Source organism: Aythya marila (genome assembly GCF_965140915.1).
Source record: "Aythya marila genome assembly, chromosome: 12".
In the NCBI taxonomy this organism is placed as follows: Eukaryota; Metazoa; Chordata; class Aves; order Anseriformes; family Anatidae; genus Aythya; species Aythya marila.
In genome coordinates, this window is record NC_139053.1 from 10,268,641 (window position 1) to 10,280,681 (window position 12,041).

General features: G+C 55.8%; 1 protein-coding gene across 2 annotated transcripts in view; it reads right to left on the bottom strand.

Moving 5' to 3' along the window:
• CPNE2 (copine 2) overlaps positions 1 to 11,442 on the bottom strand; it is a 55,427-nt gene extending 43,985 nt beyond the window's left edge. The window contains exons 1-2 of one of the 2 annotated variants that reach the window (XM_082770019.1): positions 11,373 to 11,407; positions 10,384 to 10,461 (exon numbers count right to left, since the gene is read on the bottom strand). The gene's annotated coding sequence lies outside the window, so the exon portion shown is untranslated. Of the gene's footprint in view, positions 1 to 10,383; positions 10,462 to 11,372 lie in introns of both variants that reach the window. The other variant, XM_082770018.1, reaches the window with a different exon arrangement.
• Between the last annotated feature and the right edge of the window lie 599 nt (positions 11,443 to 12,041).

Sequence of the window (12,041 nt, forward strand, 5' to 3'; positions counted from 1 at the left end):
CCTGCTGACATCTCCAAATTATAATTTCAAATCCCAGCACGGGAAGTGTTCCCAGCCTCTTTCTCCAGCGTGATTTGTCTTTTGTGGGGAGAAATTACACTTCCATTATACTTTTCAACATGAAAATTGGTCATCGGCTGGCACTTTCGGAATGGCTGGGGAGCTGTAACAAGTCTCGAAGTGCAGGATTTGCTCCCACGTGTGGGTCCTGTGAGCTGACCCATGGGAGCACCTGGACTGCCCTTGAGCTGATCCAGCAGTCCCATGGCAGCAGCCCTGCACTCCCAGGCTGTCCCTGCTGATGGATGGGTTTGTCCCAAACCATGATGGCCAGACTTGAGCTCTGCCCCAAATCATCGTAAAGAGGGGTGAGACCTTGCAGCTCAGTGAGGTGAAGGGAAACTCTGACCCTGGGTTCTGGCTCAGTGCTGCTCCCAGCCTTTCACCAGGCCAGTGGCAGGGGCTCTGGCAGCAATGACAAAGCAGCATTTGCTGGCTGACCAAAGAGCCAGGCCAATACGACAACCGTATGACCTGGTGCACAGGATGAGTTACAGGACCTCGATAAAAACTCATTTGTTACAAGAAGAGCTTACCAAAAGTCTGCAATCAAAGCTACTCCACTGAGATAAATGGGAGCTTTATACCATTATTAATATGACAACCCCATATACCTCCCACTTGACAGGTTCGCTTTCTGATGTGCAGTCCACTTGTGAAAAACATAAGATGCCTTCAACAGAAAAAAGAGAAGGGAGAAAAGGGAAGGGAAAAAAAAAGCGAGGTCGTAGCATTGTCAGATTAAGTTATATTCCTAAATGCTTGTGGCTGGGGTTGCTATTGGAAAGAGAGCTCTGCCCGTCAGCTGGTTCAATACTTTTTCTCCGTAGCCCTCTTCGTCAAGAGTGTTCCTGGCTCATCCGCTTTATCTCAAAACCTCAAACAACACCTTCCTTCCCCCTGATAAGCCATCTGCTGCTGTTTGGCATTGAAACCCCAATTAATATTATTTGTTTATTCTCCCTGTGCACAAGTATCAGCAGGCGCTGCTGCTGACAGAGAGGGAGCAGGGATGTCACTGAGCACCCAGCCTCGTGTGCCACAGCCCTGCCGTGGAGTCCCACGGAGGAGGAAAACAGCTCTCCCTTACCAGGCTAAGCCTTCCTGCCCTGTCTGCTAAGATTTCTGCTGAACAGCAGCCTGGCTTCAACTCTCAGTGGTACAAGCTCTATCACAACCCATTGCTCATCCAGCTGACATGGAACGGGCAGGAGTGGCACAACCATTTCAGCTCCAGAGGAACCCAGAAACCTCTCCAGAAGAAGACAGCACCATCCCTGGTTGTGCACACACGTGTCCATCCCTTCTCCAGAACAGCCACCAAGCCCCAGCCCCACACAGAACTTGCTCCCCTCCAGAGCAGCTCCATCTAGCACCATCGTTCCCAATTCCCAGCAACAAGAAATCAAACAGTGTACGTGAGGAACCCTAATCTGCTGTAACCCCAAGGAGAAATACCCACTGGCTTCTTAAACTGGCTTCAGAATTAGGTGGAAGAAGTACTCCTGGCCCCTCCACCTTGGAGCCCCTTGCTGCCTGCAGGCACTACCTACTTGCTCCTCTCCGAGCCCACACTGCCAGTTGTGGCTGAAACAAATTTATTTATTTTTTAATACACAGATCATGCAATTGATGTCTTAAAATAGCCAGTCCTGTTCTATTTATGCTGCGATCTGCCTGCTACTCCCTCCAAAAAGCAAACTGTGCAGTTGTGCTGATGTGGATGGGGTCCTGCTGGAGTGGGAGATCCGGGTTGGGTTTTTCCATCTCCCCTTCCCCCCAGATCTCGACGCTGCCTCACACAAAACAGAGGCAGCAAATGACTCAGTGGAAAAAGCTTTTTTTCCCAGGGCTGACTGGCACTAAAACATCCTCTGAGCATGCTGAGCATTGCTTGCACTCCAGCCCCTGCTGAGCCTCCAAGAGCGCCGGCAGCACGGGAAGCTCACAGTCGAAGCATCCACAGAGAAGAGGAGAGGTGGCCAGTGCTGACTGGGACCTGCTCCCAGCCCAGGTGCCCAAAATCAGGGACTGGGACACTGGCCTCTTCCTCCCCTCCACCCATGGACCGTGGGATCCTGGTGTCATTACACAGGTGCCCAGCCATGCAACTACCAAGAAGGCAAAAGGCAGCAGGGCGATGCCACCAGCCCTTTCCCCATAACCCTGATAAAGGTGATTTTTCCACCAAGGAGCTGCTGATCCATCTGGCCCTCAGAGGCCAGCTCTCCACCGAGGATGGAGATGCCCAAGAGACGGGTGGACCTCTCACATCACCCACCAGCTCCGGTCCCTCTGGATACACCCAGGTGGCTGCACCCCATGCCCTTTGCCAACACCGTGGTGCTGGGGCACAGCAGATGGGTCCCATCCTAAATGTCCCCAGCTGCACTCTAAGCACCTCACCCTCAGGTCAGCGCTTGGCTGAGCTCTGGGCCCATGAAACTCCTGAGAGCACCTCTCACCAAGGCCAAAGAGTCAGCAAGAGGGACGTGGAGCTTTCCCCTTGGCCAAGCTGCCCATGCCCTGCAGGGCTGCTCCTCTTCCTCTGCAGGCACAGCAGCTGTGTGCTTGCAAACCAGGCCAGGGGATGGATTCACCTGACAACCAATCCATATAAAAGGAAAGAGTCTTTTTCTCAGCCAGGTAAGCTCCCCAAACAATTCACCATGTACCCACGGAAATGCCAGCGGTAACACTGAGAGATGAGGCAGGAGGCCAAAAGCATCCGTGATGCTGTAATAGGGCACGGACACATCTGCGTGTCCCAGCATCACAACCAGCCCATTCGCTCAGCGTCCAGCCCCGGGAGCAGTCTCTGGGCAGAAGCACATTGGGAAGAAACGGGTCTTGGCCACCCTGCAGCTCGTACCTCTGGGCTGGGCGATGGCACACATCCAGTACCTCCCCCGGGGCAATGGGATGCTTTGAACTCGGGGGAAGCGGGGCTGGCAGCAGAGCCAGCTCTCCATCGTTATACATTCCAGTCTCTCCTCCTTTTTTTTTTTTTTTTTTATTTTTTGTTCTCGTCTCTCTGCATTCGCTGCCCTAAATTAAGTCCTCCGACTCACTTGGCATCCGCAGCCAAATATTCTCCTAACATATAATCACAGCTGCCAGGTTCGTGCTTATCGCGCTGCCACGTGGCTTCCTGCTGAAAGGCACGCCAGCCTGCGGCTGCCCGGCTCCCAGCAGCGCGGGTCCAGCCCCAGCGGGGGCGTGCATCTGCCCCGTCCCAGCTCCCCAGCTCCACGCTGCACCCCGGGAACACGGGAAGGGTGTTCCTGCAACATCTGATACTGGCCACAGCAGGTGCTTGAAGAAGAGCCCTCAGAAGGGAAGGGTGGAGAGTTGCGTTCCCCAGATCACACGGTCCCAGCAATTCACGCCGCAAGGACCTCCTGAGATGGACACATCTCTGCACTTGACAATCTTTAAGAGCTTTTTCCCTATGTGACTGTGTCCCCCCAAGGCTGCTCTGCGTCCACAGCGCTCTGCAGCAAGGGATTTGGTGCGCAGCAAGCACTGCAGCCACCCAGAAGAAAGGGGAGCCCCAGGGCGATGCACGCATCCTCTCCTCCCTCCTCTGGGAGAGAAGCACGCCACAATGGCCAGGGTAAGGTGGTTTTAAGCACGAACAGGAGAAGAAAACAAGAAAAAAAAAAAAAAGAGAAAAGAAAAAAGAAAAAAAAAACCCTCTCTCACCATCACACCAGGTCAGAGTTTGCATTACTACAGGAAACAGCTGCGTAGTTTTAGGGAAGCAGAAGAACAATAACCCCTAGTCACTGGGATGAAGGGAGAGCAGGGCTTACACTGGGGACAGCATAAAGGCTGCGGGCGTGCACAGCATTTCTGCAGGTCTTGAGGTGATGCCACAGCGGGGTGAGCAGCCAGAATTTGGGTTTGTGTACCCCAATCCACCTTTTTCACGGCATTTTAAGCAAAACATTTTGGGGGGCTTTTGTAATGTTAGCAGCACCCTCAAACTCCAATGATTTCCTCTCCTTTAATCTAAAAATCAACAAACTTCACAGAGAACACACAAGATATATTTGAAACAGCCCCAAAAGTACCAGACTCATGGACAGTCCCTCTGGGTCCCTCTTGGAAGCCCCTCCACCCTCCTCCTTTGGGAAGATCACTGATTTCTATGAGGCTTCACAGAAGCCACCCATGACTCAGTTTACCCATGCAGGCTGCTCCACTGCAGTCAGTGGCAGAAGCACGTTCCTCTTTTGGAAAACAGGATTATTGGCAACCAAACAGGTAATTCTGGGCTCATACGAGGACACCTCTGAGCTTACAGGCAGCAGAGGCAGCAGGAGAGCAGAGGGAGGAAGAAGAGCATGGGAAAACCCACAGCACTGGCCTCTCCAGTCAGCAGCAAGGCTCTTCTGCAAATACCTCTGCTGCGGACGCCCCTGCTGGGAGCACCGGACCTCCAGCCCCGCGGACTGGCAGCACAGAGGCAGGCAGGCAGCCCCAGACCAGCACCTCTGGAAATGCAAACCTCAGCCCAGCCCACCAGGGAAGCACAAGGGGCCTGACACAGCGGGAAAAAAAAAAAGGTTTCAAGATGACATAAATGTGTCATCTCCCAAATAAGCCCTTCCCGATGGAAACCATCCCGAACGCTGCCTGGCCAGGTAATTGCTGCTTGTGCTGACGGCAGGTTTTCTCACACTGCTGTTGCAAAAAATCCCGTCTCGAGCAAGCTGTGACGATGGCCAGCGGCCTGGGGCCACCTCAGTGCTGATTCCAGCGTGACCCTGGGTGAATCTCACCTCTCTCCCTTCTCCTTTGCCTGCCCTTGCTCAGGAGTTCCTCGCTGTGGTGTGATGTGACGGGCTGACCGCACCAGGAGCTGCCTCACAGCCCCCTGGAGAGGCTTTCTAAAGAAACAAAGCTTATGTGGTCACAGTTTATCTATTTACATCACTTCTTCCCCAAAACCCTCTCCCTAGAGTACTTTCCAAACAGACTTTCCAGGCAGATTGTAGCCAGGGAAAACCACAACACAACCTCAGCTCTTCTTGGACAGCACAGAGCCTGGCCACTGGGCACAGGAGCCACAGAAAATTTGGCTTCCCTCAATCTCCAGGGACTGCTTTGCTTCCTGAAGTCAATCTTCACTTGCACTGTCCCAGCTCACCTTCAGAGCACAGAAAGGTGAAGCCATCACTGGAGTTTTGATGTTGACTTAGCCCCAAGGTGCTGCACGGCAGGCAGACTGAAGTCCTCCTCCTGCCTCCTTCATGCCATGCACAGACCCCAAATCCAGGCAGGACAAGCCACCCAAAACGTCCAGCTCCTCTCCAATGTCAGCTCTCAAATGAAAAGCCCACTGGCCCTCACAGGTTTGCAGCCCATGCTCTGAATGCAGATGTGTCCTGGCACCGCTTTTTGTCTCCAGGAGCTACCAGGGAGAGGCTGAATCGGAAAGGGTTCAAACACCTTTTTTTTGTGGTTGGGTTGCTCTGAAATGATCGAACGTGCACGGTGGCTTTTGGCAGCCCTCACTGCACGTGCAGCGTGGGCTCCTCGGTCCCCAGGGGTGCAAATCCCACTGCTCAGAGAGGTCAGGGCTGGCCGAGAGAGCACCTCTGTGCCTGCAGGACGGCTCCTGCTCCCTGCCCTGGGCCATCCCCAGAAGCTGAGGCCACAGCAGACCCTGAAGACGCGGCACCCCGAAGGTGGGCCAGCTGGGTCAGCTGAAACGCAGAGCACAGCACACCAAAAAACAGCCGTGGCCATCAGAGGGATGGAAACCCTAAGGGGCAAGCTAACGCGCTGGCGAACTAATTCTCACTGCAGATTTCCTGATGCTCACCAGCTGAGCCAACTGCACCATGCCCAGCAAGGGGAGGACGTCACCCCACACGCCAGGGCGCTGAGGGGCGCAGGGCTGGCAACAGAGCAGCCACAGAGGTGACCGTGGTTGCAGCCACGAATGCCAGCACTCTCTAATTTCAAGGGTCAAAGCTGGGTTCTGCCTAGTTCTGCCTGCAGAAGTTCCGTGCATGGAAACAGGACAATGCACATGGACTTGAGCACGAGGCCGTAGTCCCCAGAGGCACGTGCCCAGCAGACAACGCAGGGAGAGCTAAACCCAGCAAGAGAGGCTGCGTCCAGAGAGCAACTGGAGGGATAACGGGGTAGAATTCACTAACCAGCATCGCAGCTTCGACAAGCAGCAGCTCAGGTTTTGCCTTTCTGTCCTGAAGAGCCCTGTCCAGCCTCTCCAGCCCCGAGGGCACGTGCTGCTGAGGGGAAGAAGCACCGAGCTGCTCCCAGCGATGGGCGAGGGCAGCTCACAGTAGCCAAAAAGCCTCCCGCAGGGGACCAAGCCCAGGAGGCTGTGGGAGAAACTGCTCTCCTGCCAGGGAATGGCATGGGGGCTACAATCCATCCCAGAGCACGGGTCACCCAGGCTGCAAGCCCCATCCCGAGCTGGCAGCAGTCCTGGGGACCAGCCTGGAGAAGAGGGGACGCTGCCAGCCCTGCCTTTGGTCACCAGCTGGCTCGCAATGCCCAGCACCCCGCTGCCGTTTGGGATGCAGGATGGTGAGGAGGGCCAGCAACAGTCAGGGGATGCTTTGAGCAAGCTGGGCAGGTGGGAGCGATGTTCCCATCCCTGCAAGCATAGTCAGGCTCAGCTTCAGCCATAAGCACCTAAAAAGTGACTGAGAAGCCCAGCTGGGAGCTGAGACACGCCAGCAGCAGCCTGCTTCTCCTGGACACCTCCATCACCACTGCTGCAGGACTGCAGGACAAAACCCACGTCCTCGCAGAGGTCCTGTACCCACAGAAAGCAGAGTTTTTGCTAAGCTGGGCGTGTGAAGGAAAACATGCCCCCGGCCAGCAGGCAGCCTGCAACGCCACCCGCCCTGCCCTGACCCTTGAGCAGAGTCCGTCCCAGCACTCGGGAGCAAAGGGCAGCGAGGTTTGCTCTCCAGCCTGCTCTGGATGAAGTCTAAAGGCGTCATCGCCCAGCACCTCATCCCCAAAGCGACCGGGCTGGGCAAAACCTCGCCTCCTGGAAGGAAGTCACCCGCCACGACGAGCACGAGGACAGCACGAGTGCTGCGCTCCCAGCAGTGGCAGCGTGTATGCACGGCGCTCACCTGGTGGGAAGCAGCAGGCTTCGTCCTGGCAGGCAGAAGCAAGGCTTGCTCCTCCACCCCTGCGGTGGCAGGCAGAGGGAAGCGGCTTTATTGCCAGTGCCATGCTTCACAGAGACCACGCAGAGACCTAGCGTGTTCGGAAGAGCGCTCAGAGAAATCACACGCTGGGAAAAGACAAAAAAAAAAAAAAAAAAAAAAAAAAGCATTTCCTCTAAACCTGAGAGAAAAAGAGGCAGGTTGCGACGGCTGGGAGCAGGAGGCAGCCCGGCCCCAGCTGGCACCAGGCACCCACAGCTCGCTGCACACTCGGTGCTCGGTAACTGCTCACAGATCAGCCACCAGCTCCCAGCACGGCAGCAGAGGGATGCTGCTCAGAGATGAAGAGGGGGAAGCGAGAGGCAGGGCAAGACGGGATCACGAGAGCATCATCCTCCACCACGAACACACCGCAATGGCAACTGGAATTGGGTCCAGCCATCTGCAAGCACGTTTGGCTTAGACACACCACGACAACCACATATTGCTGCTTGAATACAGCCTTCCCCTTGGGCTCAATTTCGGAAAATCTGTGATTTAGGGCAGAAAATATTGTGATGTCACCATGAATCCTGGAGCTAGCGTCAAACCCTCCACAAGCTGCATCTACAGAGGAGCAAACATAAACCACGAACCCCATGATTCTCCTCTCAGACACAGCGTGCTGGGGACTGTGGGCAGGTTTTAACTTCCAGCCACTGCTTCTGAATTTTCTCACCCCTTATAAATATCTGGGGGTGAAATTACTTTTTCCTTCTATACCCAGCATACCTAGCATGTATTTGCTATTTGACTTATTAAAGGTTTATCTAATGTATTAAAACCAAATATCTGGCTTTCTGAATTTCAGCTGAATTCCTATTTCTAGCCAATACCATGCATCACGGGTGAGGGGAAAAAAGCATTACTTCAGTAATGAGAAACACCTTTAAGCATTTACCAACGCCACTGCAGGCTGGTAGTGGCACTGGGTGTTTGCTGAGCAGCCAGAACTTCAAAGCCTCTTCCCTGATCCTATAAATAAGCATTAATTAAGTTTTGTGCAACGCTTGCTCGCGCTGCCACACTGACACCAAGGAAAGAAATGCTCTGGGTGCAGGAGGGGCAGCGAGAGCTTGTCCTTCCCTCTGCTGAATGACATCGAGTGTCTGTCCATCCACCAACTCGTGACAACTCCGAGGAGCTGGGTACAAACCAGTTGAGCAGCAGAGGGCTGCAGATGCCCACCAGCACCACATGTACTGGGTTCCACCAGCAAGCAAAGCAAAGAGCACCCCAAGTCCTCGCTTTGGTGACAGCACCAGTGACGTTCCCCTGGGCTGGAGCTCACCCTGACGCTGCACACAGGTGAAGCTGCATGCTCATCATGAAAATCCATTTTTTTTCCTGAATTATTACATTTCATCTGCCTGCTTCACAGCAGAGACGCTGCCAGGCTGGCACTTGACGCACAAAGCTTCGCCCTGATGTGGATTTGTTTGACAGGGACACAAAACCCTGAACGCCGCTTATGAGAGTTAAGCCTGATAAATTCTCAGCTCCTTTCCAACAGCTTTAAAAATTGCTGGAGGGAATATAAAATTTGCTTTACATGGTTGCACAGCACTGGACTTGCCGTTTAACAGCAAAACCCATGTTCCCAGCTCTTTGGATTTTTAAAATAAGCCTCTCAATGTCTGATGTTCCTTCTTAAATCCTCACCGCCTGGAATTGCCTGGTCATGGAAAACCTGGGGCTGGGGGGCAGTGCCTATTTTAGACTTGAGCTTTTTCCTGTTGGATGCTGGAAAGAGGCAGAAAATCTGCCAGTTCCCAAACCCAAAGCCACAGGAAAAGGCAGCATGCGAATAAAGAGTGCAGTCACTGTTACTGAAGGCTACATTTGCTTATTTTTCTGGTGCTTTAAAGACATTGTTATGACTACAGCACATGGCCTCCTAACTCACCTGAGTTCCTGGGAATTACTTTCTCCCTTGCTCCTGTGATCAAAACAAACAACCCGCCTGGATAGAACAACACCAGCAGCCAGCAGACTGAGCTCAAGATAAAATGACGACTCAGGTCTCTCAACAAATATTTTACAGCGGTTTTAAGACAAGCCATAACGCTGTGCTTTTTTTTTTTTTTTTTTTTTTTTGGGGGGGGGGTTGAGGGGAGGGATATGTTTGGTTTTTTCATGCTGTTTTGTTGTTCGGCTCCTGCCAGGAACACAGTTTCAAACACCTGCCCACTCCCCAGTGCCAAAATTTACCTTTTCTTCAGCCTTTGCATGAAATCCAAAGCTCTCAAATAATGAGCTCCTTATGAGGGCTGGCAACCCTGAGCTGGGACAGGAGGCTGCCAGTGCGGCTCTTCCACCAATTAAGCCAGCATTATGTCCTCAGCGCTCTGACAGCTCCAGGAGAACAAGCCCCGCTTCACGGTCACACAGCCGATGCCCAGCAGCTTTCCCCAGAGGCACACACTGCCCGCAGAGGTTTCCACTGAAGTCAGTGGGAAATTCTTTCCACCGGGTTTAACAGAAGTAAGAAGGTGGGTTATTGGTCACAGACCATTCATACGCCATGCTGAGACTCCCAAAAGCCCTAAAAGGCAGACAAAACCCATACAATTCCAGTGCACAGCTGGGCAGACTGGTGATCACGGGGGAGCTAGCAGCTGCTCCAGCACTGCACAGCTCCTCGCTTTTGGGGTGAGAGAGCTGGAAGACGATGCTGTGCTGGACTGCTGGGGAACGCTTGGCTCACAGCATGCAGAAACATCCCCACGGCACAAAGAGCATCCTCACCAGCAGCTCGAGCAGCCGAGACCCAGAAGGGTTTTTCTGTGGTGGAAACCTGGGTGCACAGGGCCAGTGCCCTGCTCATGGTGCCCACAAACCCCAGGAGCAATGGGTTCTTGAATTAAAGATGCTGCGAGCAACCGGTGCAAGGTCCTCGGCTCTGTCCCCTCCCCGGGAACAAGGACACCCCCGGGCGGTGCAGTGATGTGGCCCTTGGTGATCTCGTTTCCCTCTGGACCACCCAGCTGAGCTCAGACAGGCAGCGGGGAGGGAGCAGCTCCACGGCTGGACTCGAGGACACCAGCCCCGACCCCCCTGCCCATGCCCACGGAGCCACAGCTCCATGACAGCCTCAGAAGGCAGCTCCAGGACCTCTCACCTCCCACAACGAGCGCTGGGGACCTCCTGTGCCACTTTGCCTGGCACCTTCCCTCCACACTGTCCTGGCTGGGATGCCCTGGAAGCAGTGGCAGATGTTGCAGCAGAGAAACAAAAACGAATCTCATCAGAAGACGTGCATCCCAGGCTGTCACGCAGCTGTAACCGAAGCAAACGCATCGCTTCCCGGAGGCTACTCCATGAAAACACCCTCCTCCTCCTCAGGTCTCCAGCGAGGATCCTCTCCCCACACCCTGAGCTTTTGTTCCCAGCCCTCCTCATCGCTCTGCTCCCTGTCCCCCGACAGGGCTCACTCCAAGGCGATGCCGGACCCACGATGAAACATTTCTGACCCCCAAAAAGCACGGGGACACCACACAGCGTGTAAGAAAGCCCCAGTACCAGCCCTACTGCTCGAAATCCCTGACTCCATCCTTCCTACCAGCAAGCCCCCCGTGGCTCCCTGCACATGGCCGGGGACCCTCGGCAGAGGCAGACAGAAGGAGGCAGGAGCCGGGGCAGCGCTGTGGAACACGCACAGAGCCCGCACCAGCCTGCTCCTGCCCCCAGCCCCACGGGAGCACCTCCAGGAGGCTCCGAGCCCCGAGCTCGGGCTCACGGGGACCTCCCCAACCCCTTGGGGGCTTGGAGAGGCAGCAGCAGGGGTGCAGCCCCTCGGTGGTGGTCCTGCCCGGAGCTCTGCTCTCCTCCCGCTCCACCCCTGCCCTTCTGCCCGCTGCCTTCGTCCCCTAACCCGGGCTCCCCCCGGCGGGGCTCGGCGCTCCCCGGGCTGCCGACTTCGGGAGCGGCCGGGGCCGGGGGTGGGCTCGAGCAACAGGCGGGGAAGGGGAAAGGGGAACGCGAAGGCTGCGGGATGGGCGTCCCCGCCCTGCCCCGAGGGCTGTCACCTCCCCTCCCCTCCCCTCCCCGCTGCCGCCCCTCAGCCCCTCGCCCCCTGCCCTCCCTCAGCGCCCCCTGCCCCGTGCTCACCGCCGCGGGCCGGGCCGGGCCGAGCAGCTCCCGCGGGGCGCGGGCTCAGCGCCTCGCCATGGCCGCTGCCCGCCGCCCGCCACCGCCTTCGGGGGGCGCGGCCCGCGGGCGGGGACCGGGGGCGGCAGCGCCACCCCCACCCCTTCCTCCTCCTCCTCCTCCTCCTCCTTCTCCTTCTGCTTATCCTGACCCGGGCGGGGAAGGGGCGCAGTTGGGCCCGTGAGGCAGGCGGGGTCCCTCAGGGTGCCTCGGGATCCCTCAGGGTCCCTCAAGGTGCCTCAGGGTGTCTTAGGGTCCCTCAGGGTGCCCGCCCGGTTCGGGGCTCGCGGCGCTGAGGCAGGACGTCGAGCACCGCCTTTGTTGGCATCCGGGGTGCTGCATCGTCTTCTGGGTGTTTTGGGGGTGTTTTCTGCTGTCCTCATTCCCCAAAGTCCTTCTCTGGAGCTAACCCAGCTCCAAGGGAGCGTTCCGCTCCGCGCATACATTGCAGTAAAGACTCTCGTTGCAATAACGCCTCACACCAAGGGAACGCGTTCCAGTAGGAGAAGCAGGACCCGCTCGAAGTTTTCCCCTTTGGGTGTGTTTCGTGGCCATTCGCCCTGCAAACGCAGCTGGAAAAGCTTTCAGAGAAAAGCAGGGGGAAGGCTGGCAGAGGACTTCCCATGTTAA